The sequence below is a fragment of the Aristolochia californica genome, unplaced genomic scaffold (genome assembly GCF_029961685.1).
Source record: "Aristolochia californica isolate CCGP_79_NKW_82.1479 unplaced genomic scaffold, dmAriCali1.0.hap1 SCAF_4, whole genome shotgun sequence".
Classification (NCBI taxonomy): domain Eukaryota; kingdom Viridiplantae; phylum Streptophyta; class Magnoliopsida; order Piperales; family Aristolochiaceae; genus Aristolochia; species Aristolochia californica.
Window position 1 is genome coordinate 39,578,169 of NW_027182103.1, and position 13,063 is coordinate 39,591,231.

At 35.6% G+C, this 13,063-nt stretch overlaps 1 pseudogene; it reads left to right on the top strand.

Moving 5' to 3' along the window:
* The first annotated feature begins 10,396 nt into the window (after positions 1 to 10,396).
* LOC137963322 (cytochrome P450 716B2-like) lies at positions 10,397 to 12,854 on the top strand (annotated as a pseudogene).
* Positions 12,855 to 13,063: the final 209 nt, after the last annotated feature.

Here is a 13,063-nt window from a genome sequence, read left to right on the forward strand (position 1 = left end):
TAACTGCACATCCTTCGATGGATCAGTGTAGCAGATGAGAGTGCGCGTCAGCTGAGTCACTCTTCTGTGATCCACTTCCGCGCCCGTTCAGAATGCTTAGATTGAGAACGACGACGATCAAACCAAAGCAGCCCAAGCATGGCTTGTATTTTGCCCACACCAAGGCCCAGACTCCTTAGGCTCTGTCAGCCATCTTAAGCTCAGCTCTTCAACCCACTGGGCTGGGCTGCGCTCCAGATGTGACTAGCCCGACGTTACTTATTGATGAAGCATATCGAAACCCTATGGACTGAATTATTGGCACTTAATAACTCGTGCTTAGCACTTTGTACCACTGGGTTGGTGTCATGCCCCAAATTTTAGTTTGCATGATATGGGAATGAGAAAATCTCTTTTTGAGTGTTGTAATATCAAACTCTCATAAGTTACTATTAACCGTTTTATCACGAGAAACGGTTTCTCATAAGGGTGGTCTCAAACTGTTACCAGTTGCAACTCCCTTGGTAACACGATACCATTAATAACTTGATGGAAGGTTGGCAAAGTGAAGGTTTTTGATACAGTTCAGTTTTAAAATGTCCACGTAAGTGGTCCTACTCCTAAATCACAGAAAAAAAAAACTTCAAAACTAAATAGGCAGCAAAACATTTCGTCCAAAGATAATCACCAGTAGAGACGATTTCAGAGAGGAGATTGAAGTATTAAGATCTTAAAATCCAGCTACGTATCCTCTAGTTGTCGTAAAGGAAAGCTAGTTGCAACGGTAGCCTCTACTGCAAAATATTGGACCCCAATGATTGCTACAAATATTCTAAAAATAGAGAAGATAATTGTTTCTTCTTTGGCCAGCATGACCATTGACTGTTCTGAGATTGATTTCTCTGCCTAAAAAACTCAGAATTAGAATTGGTTAAATAATTAAGAAAATAGACTTACAAATATTTATTTTGATATATAATTCTTCATATAAGGTCTCATTCTTGATGGCATAAAATGGTTCGAAAGTTGAGCTTTCTGCTGTTGTACAAAATTTTCCTGTTGTTTTACCTTTATTGTTTCAGATATTGATTTCTCTTTAAAAAAAATTTTGATTTCAATGATTCTTTTTGAGTTGGAAACTAGACTCAAATATATTTCCAACGGTCTCTAATTTTCGATATGAAAAATATGGCAAGAGAGTGAAACATCCAATGAATTATAGAAAATGAGAAATAAGACTTAGAGGAAACAGGAGAAACTCCTCTTTTCTTCTTTTTCTTTTTCTTTTTATTTTTCTTCTTCTTTTTCCTTTTCTTTTTCTTCTTCCTCTCTTTCTTCTCCATCTTCTGCTTCTTTTAATATCTTAGATCATTGCCTACTCTAATAACATGTTGAAACTTAGGATTCCATGATATATAATCACAGTAGAAGAGGATTAAGGGGTGAGAAGAAGAAGAAGAGTTGTACAGAAAAAATTTTTAAGAGGAGAAGAGGAAGAGTGACGAATTGGAGAAAAAATGAGGAAGATTAGGGTAAAGGGCTTATATCCTAACCCTCCCTGAAACTCAATTTATAGGTTAATAATCCTATAATATTATTATTATACCCTTAAAACTTAAACTAATTACATCAACGTCATCTCTATGAGATGACTCTTTATTTACCATCCTATCATCACTGTGTGGGCCTATGGGCCTTCTCCTTGGTGTATGGGCCTTGAGTCTATCTTCCACAATTCTTGGATGTGTGGGCCTTCTTTGGTCTTATGGGTTTGAACACATCTTCTAACACACTTGGATGTGTGTGCCTTCTTTGATTGTGTGTGTTTGGGCCCATCTTCCAACAATCATCACAGAAAGTGAAACATATTCACACCTAGCTTATACACACGCTTCTATAAAATTTACTATTTAATCAAACTCAAAAATCCTACATACCTCAACCATCAACCAATTCTATATATATATATATATATATATATATTTATTCATGCAAATATCATTCCATTAACACCATGGATACTGGCTAATAATAACATCAATTCAACATGGAGATTCACAAAGATATTTAGTGTAAACATTTTTTCCATGTACTTGTATTCCTTTAAAAATACATGCCTTATTGATTGTTCAAAGAGATCTTTACCCCTCACTATAGATAAGGCACAATATTTCTAGAGTTTATATAATAATTGTTCTACACACACACACATATCCCTATTAATTTCCCAAAAAAGGTCCTATGATTGCTTTACACATATACATAACCTTGTTGGTCACCCAACAAGGTCCTTGTGGTTACCTTACACATACACATAACCTTGTTGATTTTCCAACAAGGACCTTATGGTTGCTTGACATATACACATACCCTTGTTGGTCGCTCAACAAAGTCTTTGTTGTTACCTTACACATACACATACTTTTGTTGATTTTCCAACAAGGTCTTTATTGATTTCTAGGGACAACACATAAACACAAGAGATCTCAAGGAAAGGAGAGAAGAGAAGAATTCTAGCTCTTGGGAGAGAGGAGAGAAGAAACCAAGGGAAAGAAGGAAGAGGACAATAGAGAGAGCTGTATAGAAGAATTTGAGCCAAGAGGAAGAGACTTGAATGCTCTACCCCATGCCTTGAGGCTATATTTATAGTTGTGTGAAGGTGTTTACAATGACTACAATGCCTTAGGGCTATATGCTTCAAAAGGAAAAAAAACTTAAGAGGACATACTCCAATTTGCATAATTATAACTCTTTGCCATCTGTATAGAAGTTCTCCTTATTTACTAGTTATGCCACCCCTACACACGTGGGTGTTTCTTAGCGCTTCCCCCTCAAACTGGTGTTTGTAACTTCACTTGAAAAAAAATTTGGTCATGAAACTTATGTGCTTGAAAAAGAAATTTTGATTGCCTTGATTTGATTCATCTTCTTCTTGTTCACATCTTGCTTGTAGTCTTCATCTTGTTCTCATCTTGTCTGCCTCTTATTTGGATATTCTAGTCACATAAAACTTGATTATCATAATATTTGGAATTCTTCATTGTTGGTTATTTCTTTCTTGTACTTCTTATTCTACTTCTCCCCCTCAAGCTGAGGATCTCTTTGTTCTTTACCAAGAGTCCCAACTTGCACATCATACTTGTGAGAAAAGAAAATTCACTCCTAGCCTTACAAAAAAACTCCATACACTAATTAATATAGTCGTAGTCTGAAATACACTCTGCTCAATTTCAATGACCGAAAAATAGCCTAACTTTCATGCATAACAAAGAGACTACTCACTTTCTAAGGGTAGCTCAAACAAAAAATACCTCTTGGGTGAAGAATAAAAAGACTTAACTTAAACTGGATGTTGGGCACTCTCCTATACTTTTTAGGTAGTGGGTCTGTTGAATTTATGGAAAAGAGAAAAACTTCATTGACTTGTTATAATCAAAGTACATGAACCTCTATTTATAAGAGAGGAAGGTAGTAGAGTCCAATTACAATAAAACTACTTTTGTCCCAATTACACCCAAACTCTAACATTTAAAGATAAGTCCTAGCATAATTAAATAACTCAATATAGTTAAAAGGCAAACATAACTCAAACTAAAACTCTTCTTGGACGTGACCATAAGATAAAGATGCTTTTGTGGGTCCTTCTTGATTTTCCAAATGATGTGATAAGGATGCCAACTCATGGTAATCATTGTGGGTCCAACTTCTTATGTGCTTGGGCCTATCTTGTAGGCCTTCCTTGGTCGTGTGGTCTTGGACATATCTTTCAACACTCCCCCTCAAGCTAGGGGTGAGAGAACAACACGAACTCTCAGCTTGCTGCAAATGATATATAGAATTTTTTTTGTATAATGTGGCAGTTCTTCCACTCATCCAACACTCCCCCTCACGTTGGAGCTCTCTTCCTTGAAATCCAGCTTGCCAATTCAGGGGGGGTATAACATAGATGCAATAATAAGTTCCTTCGTCATGGTTTCCCAACAGTGATATTTCTTTATGTGGCCCATCATGGTTTCCCAACCATGATATTTTTTTACAAGGTATTAAGTTCATCCGCCATAGTTTCCCAACCGAGATATTTTTTGACAGGGCCCATCATGGTTTCCCAACCGTGATATTTTTTGACATGGTATTAAGTTCCTCCGTCATGGTTTCCCAACCGTGATATTTTTTGACAAGGTATCCTTCATCTTGGTTTCCCAACCGTGATATTTTTTGATAGGGTATCCTCCATCATGGTTTCCCAACCGTGATATTTTTTTACGGGATAAAATAAATGATGATATGAGGCCACCTCTTCTTCAATAATAATATCCCCAAAGAGACATAATAGATGCATCTGAATATAACACGACCATCTTCCAACACATGTAACATGAACCAAAATAATAAACCTTGTAGAAGGACCAATGAAATAATCATAATTCGATATAAGAATTTTTTCTTAGATTCACAAGCTTCATCTTTTGTGCTCCCATTTTCTTGAATATTTTGGTCACATAAACTCATCCACAACATATGGAATAAAATACCTCTTTCTTGTACTTTTTCTACTTCTCCCCCTCAAGCTAGGAGGTAATGGCAGTGATCCCATTTTGAACCAAATATCATAGATGTAGCAATAAGCCCAAATAGCAGAGATTTATAAACAAGCCCTCAAACTAGGGAGAAGTGAGACATTTTCCTGATATATCAACTCAAAAAGTGACTCAAAACAATGGGCATAAATTCGGATTTTTCAATACAACGGAATACCAGCATGACCTTTGATTCTTTCAATTCGAATATATCTTTCAATATAGATTAGATTGACATGAAATATTTTCCTTATGCAAGTAGACTTAAATATATTTCATCCAAATATAACTTAACTTCATAAAACATAATTATCAGAAGATAAATAATCTGATATATTTTGGTCTCTGTCATCTGGCCGAACTAAATACTGTTTCTCCTATTTTTCCAGAGTGACCATTGACTCTTCCAAGATCAATATCTCCTTATAAATAAATCATACCGAGAATTGGTTGAATAGGTGAGAAAATAGACTTATGTATCTTTCTTTTTATATATAATTCTCCATATAAAGTCTCTTTCTTGATAGTTTAAAAAGCTCGGAAGTTGAGGCTTTCTGTTGCTGCTCAACCTCTTTTTCAATCTAAGCTTTGTAACTTCAAATATCGATTTCTCTTTGTAGATAACTCAGATAAAAAAATTGGTTGAATAGGTAAAAGAATAGACTTACAAATATTTCTTTTAATATATATTTCTCCATATAAAGTCTAGTTCTTGATAGCAAAAAATACCTCAAAATCTGAAGATTGTTGCTGCTGCTCGAACCTTTTTGCAATCAGACATTTGCTCATTAAAATATCGATATCTCTATGTAGATAACTCTGATTGGAAAAAATTATTTTTTTTTTGGAAAGTAGACTCAAATATATTTTCATCAATATATAATTTTCAATATGAAAAACTCCGTATAGAGGAAAAAATGCAAATCAAACTACAGGTATAGGGACTAAAAAAAATAACTATGAACCTAGACTTAGGGTTTAGGTTTTAGAGAAAAGGATCTCAATATCTCTGTGGGTTGACCAAGTCAACTTACAAAACCTGCTGATTCCATGTTAAATTGGGTCGAGGGCCTTATCCCAAAATGACTAGCCACTTAAGAAACCTTTCTTCTAGCTAATAAAATCAAGATCTTTGTATCCACTAATCTATGTGGAACTATTTCTTACCACTCCCCCTCACATGTAGGCCCACTCTCTTTTGTGGCTCTACAAGTGGATAATTTAGGTGGAGGCCCACATATTGAGTGGCTTGCTCTGATACCATGTTGAGTTTATGGAAAAGAGAAAAACTTCATTGACTTATTATAATCAGAGTACATGAACCTCTATTTATAATAGAGGAAGTTAGTAGAGTCCAATTACAATAAAACTACATTTGTCCCAATTACACCCAAACTCTAACACTTAAAAAGATAAGTCCTAGCATAATTAAATAGTTCAATATAGATAAAAGACAAACATAACTCAAACTAAAACTCTTCTTGGACGTGACCATAAGATAAAGATGCTTGTGTGAGCCCTTGATCTTCCAAGTGATGTGATAAGGATGCCAACTCATGGCAATCATTATGGGTCCTACTTCTTATGTGCTTGGGCCTATCATGTGGGCCTTCCTTTGTTGTGTGACTCATATTATAATATTCTAAGATATGTGGGTCTTCCTTGGTCATGTGGGCTTGGTCATATCTTCCAACAGGGCCTATAGGCATTGCTTTAAATTAGTTTTAACAAAAACAAATTGAAGAAAGTACTTTAAGGAATTAAGGGTGTGAATACAAAGATAACATCTCTCATCAAATGATTGAAGATGGAGTTCTCATTCATCATACTGATGAGCTCATAAGATAACAATCTATCCCTCACTTCTTCAATGGAAAAGCAAATTTAGATTGGGTTTGGCCCCCCTTTTCTATAGAGGCCTTCTTGACAAGGCCCTTGTTACAAAGTTCTTTTCTTTAAAGGCCGCTTCAAAAGAGGAAGTATTGTTTGGTTACATATGTTTTAAAAGAGTGCAACATATTAAACAAAATTATGTATTAGGTTTAGTTATGATTATATAATACATAGTTTTAAGAGTAAATTACTAAAATACCTTTATTACTTTAAATTGCATAATAAATAAATGTTGATAGATGTAGACAAGAGTTAAAGATGAATTCCTAAAATACTCTTATTTGTACCTTAAATTTTACAATATAATAAATATAATAATTTGTACAACTAATTGAATGGCTAGATTATGGGCCACTAGTTTGTAAGATTAGTGGATCCCATGTCACATTTGTAGACCCATATTAGACAAGCCTATTTTGTGTACTATAAATTAGGTTGGTCCCACATAAAGATGTATGAGTCTATGTTAAAAATAAGTATTCTACTATGTCAACCATTTAATGAAACATACAAGTGGAATTTTGTACTATTACAAGGGTATATTTGCTAAATAATCGTTTATTATTTCCATTCAAAAAAAAAAATCTTATTGAGAGAAATTTCATTTTGTAGCTTCATTGAAGAGGTGGTTGTCTCCTATTTGGAAGAGGAACACTTCCATAAAGAAAACTAACCAAATAACCTTTAGGATACAAGAAGTAGTTCTTTGATTGAAATAGCTATTTTTGGGCTTTAAAGAGTCATGTCAAATGCTACCCTAACCTCAAAAAATCTGAATGATAAATGTATAATCCCAATAGAAGTCAGCTTTTCCAAGTAAGCATTTAAAGAACACTCAATATAGTGACAACAATCTTATCATTCTTGACAATCTACTTGTTGAATTACTTAGAGACATATTGCCCTAGGTTGACGTATTCCTAGATTTTTGATGATAATAAACTCAAAACTTAAGTGAGCTGATAAATTTCATGATAATATTTCATATGTGTTTCATTCAAGTACCTTAGTTACAAGTTCTATTATGAAGAACCAACAAATCTAACACAAGACCTCGAGCCAAATTAAAGACTCAAGTCACATAGAAGAAGCAACTTGGAGAAGAATGAAGAATTGAAGAGTCAAGGCAAACTTAGAAAAATCTCAAGACCTCTAGTTTTGTAAAGAGGATACCCATGAAATTTCCAAACCTTAGGTATGAATTTGTTTTGGAGTATAGGATATGCATACACTTTCCAATAAACTATGTTTCTAGAACTCATTCAAATGTTTTGGATCCTTAAAATCAATTATTCTTGGTTGTAGTCATACTTTGCGCTTAATTCTACACATTGCAAAACCACATGATAGATCATCCTTTATAAGGCACGATCAATCATACAAAAGGCATGATACCTTTAGCATAGGGCTTGATCAATCATACAAAAGGCATGATACCTTTAGCATAAAGCTTGACCAATCAACCTTTGTGGACATGATCAATATGCTACAGACAGATTTATAAAGCATAACCAATCAACCTATGTAGGCATGAATGATCATACAAAATGTTTGAGGTAGAAGTTATAAAGCATGATTGATTAACCCATGTATGGATGACTGATCAACCAGAATCCTAGCAAGCCAGTGTATAAAGCTTGATCGATTAACCAACTAGAGAAATATAAAAAATAAGTTTGATTTGATCATAAGGCTCTAAATATAGCCATTGGGGGGTCGATTGATCGTTCAATGAAATAAATGAAAAGGATTGATCAATCACGCTTTAGTGTAGCTTTTTGCACAATGGTTTAAAATGGTTACTTTCATCAGGAAACTTATAAATATGGACCAAACTCATGGATTAGCAATTACTAGGAATTTATTAACAAACCTACTCACTCAAGAAAGATTTCTAAGTGCACATTTTTAAAATTTCCTTTTGCTAGAGAAAACTCAGCTTTTTAGCCAAATAATTCAAACTCTTACATTTTTCTTGGCATTTGTAGTTCCTCCAAGTTTCCAAAATCATTTTGATTTGTGCCTCAAGTTTTGGGAGTTTGGAGACACTCAAGGAGTGCCTATCTCTCCAAATAAGGTGTAAGTTTTCCTTTTTATTTTTGTATTTTCGCATTCTTGAAAGAGGTTTTCTATAACCTTTAAGTCGAGAAGGATCAAGTTGTATTGGATCTCTTTGGAAGAGATTGGAATAGTGTAATTGGGTATTACATGGCTTCAAGAGAGTGGATGTCTCTTTTGTAATTTCAGCTAATAGAGGTAATTAGTGAAATTTTTTTTCGAGCGAGGGTTCTTGAGGAGTGATTACTACTAGGGGACCATTGAGGGAAACAAATCTTGGCTTCTTTGTGGCTTGAGCATTTTTACTTACATTTCTCAATTTTATTTGATCAAGCATTACTTTAATTTTTATTTTTATTCTCAATCCATCCCTCTTGAGAAACCATCTGAGCTAACAATTGGTATAATAGCAGGTAGTGAAAGCATTTGAGTTAGAATCTTCTATATTCTAACTCAAATTATACTATGACGTCTCAAGATAAAATGCTCCTACCAAATGGCAGTCCACCAATAAGCCACCTATATTTAACAAGCCACCGAAGGGTAGTCCACTAATAGTCCACCTAATGAATTCAATCGAGTTTCCACATACCAAATAGTCAAATAAATTTGGGACAAATTGGAGGTGGCCCATGAGGGAACAACTTGAGTGAAGTATTCTAGGATTAATATATTGGTAGCCCAATATGATGAATTCAAAATGAGACATGGCAAATCAATAGTTGAAATAAATTATAGATTTACTCACATGATCAATGATTTAAACATCTTTGGAAATATCCCTCTATAGAATAGATGACTAATGTTTTGAAAGCCAATTCTCCTTCAGATATCTTGTGATCCCATAGTGGTTGTTCCTAGTATTTCATTGAGATCATTAGAGTGAATTGAGATGTTGGTCTTCTTCATGTATGATGTTTTTCTTGGAAGACACAACCTAAGAGGCACGAGTGTAAATTAAGGAAGAACTCCTCTACCACGTCAAGAAGTTGAAAAGGAGGTAAAATATATTTTCACCCTTATTTTTTAATGTAATGGTTGTCAATTAATCTAGCTGAAGAAGCACTATTGTGTGATCCAATAAAATATCGATGGATCTACACAATTGAGAGAGATCTCTCTTTAAATTGAAATTATTGGGTTACATCATAGGGCTCATCTAGAAGGTTCAATTGTAGAATGAATTTTTGACATTTTGCTCATTGCACTTTGATGGTGTTCAAACGAAATTTAATGAAACATATCAAAATTATAGTGGAAATGTCAACTGCTTGAATGACAAATTCTCAGCTTTTGCACACACCACACTTAAACTAAGTGGAACAACATAATTGATCCTTGCCATGAAGTTGTATAACAAGATGTTATGGATTGTACTTAACAATTGTGAAGAAATCGAACAATACATCTTGTAAATACTTGTTAAATTTCGCACGTTGAGTTAAATTTTAACAATTTCTGGAGCTCGTTGGTGATTTCATTTACCTCTGAGTGAGGCTTTGACTTGATTTGGACAAAAGTACACTTAAAATAAAGCCACCGGGAAATTTTTCAAAAGCAAATGGCATCTTAAATTATCATTATATTGAAAACGATCAACAGCGTCCTTGGCCGGCTCAAGAACAGATGGTGTTTAGCCTAATGCAGCTGTCCTTGATATCGTCAAAAAGGGATGGTGTTTAGCCTAAACCGCATCGAATTGTAGGAAAAAAGAAGAAGGGGGTTAACTTCTTCGATTAATTTACCTGACCAAATCTAAATATAAGTCCGACCTCTCTTAACCTTTGTAATCAGCTTTTCTTTCTTGGCACAGATTCCACGTCCTTACCTTTCTCCGTTTTCTTCAATATATCTTTGTGCAGCAAGGTTTGCACTTTCAGGCACTGGCCATGGAGTTCCTCCGTGCTCCATTAACATACCTCCATCACCTTCCGGACCTTGCTGTAATCATAGCCAGTATCATTGGGGTTCTTTGTGGATTTTATTTAAAATCCAGGTCGTCCCCTCTGAGAGGTAAAAACCTTCCTCCGGGATCCTTAGGCTTGCCTCTGGTAGGAGAGTCCATAACATTTTTGAGAGCTCGGAAGGAAGACAAGACATGGGAATGGGTGGAGACGAGGTTAGCCAAATATGGACCCGTGTTCAAGACCTCCCTCATGGGTGCTCCCACCGTGGTGGCAACGGGGCCAGCAGGCAACCGCTTCGTCTTCAGCTCTGGCGATGAGGTGATCGGAAGGAATCAGATACTCTCGGCGGCCAAAATCTTTGGCAGGTACAGCCTTATGGAGCTCACAGGGGACAGGTACAAGCTCATCAAAGGTGCCATGATCAACTTCCTGAGGCCTGAGAGCCTTCAAGGCTTAGTTGTAGACATGGACGCCATGATAAAACACCAGTTGTCTGAGGTCAAGATCTCACGGAAAAGGAAACAACACAAACTTCATAAGGCCATCCTTCGCATATGCAACGTTATCAACCCCTTTTTTAATTTCATCTCATTTCAAATTCCAGGAACTCGCCGGAAAGGAGACAGTGCATATTGTACCTCTCATGAAGAAGATAACTTTCAACGTGACGTGTAGCCTTCTGTTCGGGCTAGCTGACGGCAAGGAGAAAGATGACTTGTTCAGGGACTTCTCCATGGCCCTCAGAGGAACTTGGGCAATACCAGTTAATTTCCCAGGGACGGTTTACTGGAAAGCCTGCAAAGCACGCAGCCGTATATGCAAGCTTCTGTCTGACCTCGTTTCCAGGAAGAAGAAGGAGAGGCAAGACGGAAGAAGGAGCTCTCAGTGGGATATCATATCTAATTTCCTCGATCTCAGAGATGAAAATGGTGTGGAAATCTTGGAAGAAGAGATTATTGATAACCTTATCCTACTAATTATTGCTAGTCATGACACAAGCGCTATTCTTCTTACCCACATTGTCAGAAAGCTTGCAAGGGATCCTCCAGAGTATGAGAAGGTTCTTCAAGGTCAGTGCTTGTATTTGAGGAAATCTTTTCTGCACAATTACCTGAATTGAAACAAAAATAGAAAACAGAAAACAACAGAAAAAGAGATAAAGAGGAACAGAAAATCAAAAGGAAATGAATAAGAAACTTACATGGAAACTGAAATAAAATGAACCAATAATAATTTAAAAAAGTATCTATTATTTATTTTTATTAGCTTATTAACTGCCTTTCTTAAATTAAATTTCCAAATCTAAATGGAAGAAGCTGCCATAACTAGCACTTCGCTGTGAATGCTCCTAAGACCAAGATGTGAAACTTGTACATGTTTTGATAGATCAAAAGGAAGCAATCAGGGAAATAACAACCGGAAGAAATCTCACATGGTTTGAGATGCAAAAGATGAAGCACACATGGAAGGTAGCTCGAGAACTCTTGAGGCTGACACCTCCCATTTTTGGTAATTTTAAAAAGGCAATCAGGGATACTACATTTGGTGGATTTGACATCCCTAACAATTGGCAGGTAAAAAAATAAAAAAACTTGTTTTATGCTTTATTAACTTATGGGGTAGGTTTAAGACATAGAGAAAGTGGATCTTTGGGGAAAGAGTACTTGGGAGTTCAATTCAAAATGATCTACTTTCTTACGAGTTTTTCTTTATTATTATTATTATTATTATTATTTTGTGTGCATTAGTAGGAGTACATACAAAGTCCAATATATAGTTTGAAAATATTTGTTTTTAAAATTGAAATATATGGTGGAGAGACGATTATACCTATTGTCAATTGAGGTTTATTTAGTAGGGTTATTCATTCTCTACCTATTTAGAGGCGATTTGCTCTCTATCACAGTTGAAAGTCTCTTCAGAGAATGAAATCAAACTTTGGTGGGGTTATTCATTCTCTTATTTGTCTTGATAGAGAGCAAGTCGATTCTACTAGTGAAGTCACATCTCTTCCCACATTGCTTTGAATGACTCATTTTTGTCCAATCCAATGGATAGTGAATTCTCTAACAACTTTATTTGTAATATTTTTAACCATTCATCTTTTGAAGTAAAGATTTGTAACAACTATTGCAGGTGTTTTTGGTAGCTAGTGCTACACACATGGACAAGACAATATTTGTAGAACTTCGACCCCTCTCAGTTTGACAATGCTTCAAAGTTGTTTCTGTCCTACACATACGTACCTTTCGGAGTAGGTCCACATATGTGTCCTGGCGCAGACTTTGCACGGATTGAGGTGTTATTGGTTTTTCATCACTTGATAATGAATTACCAATGGGAAGAGTTGATTGCCAATGAACCTATAATTCGTGACCCTATGCCTTACCCTGCAACAGGTTTGCCAGTTAGGCTTCATTCTAGAGATAGCATGCACTAGGAGATAAGGAACAAAGGAAGCTCAAAAAGTGAAAAATTAAAGCATTGTGTGGTTTTCTCTTTAGCAATGGAGACTGGGTTGAATTCACTAGACGATGTGATGGCAACTGCATTACGTAGTTCATTCAATTAGGCCGTTAGTGGTGAATGAGAGTCATCATCATCTGAAAAATACAAATAATCGTCTCAGGCTAAATTGTGGAATCGTGA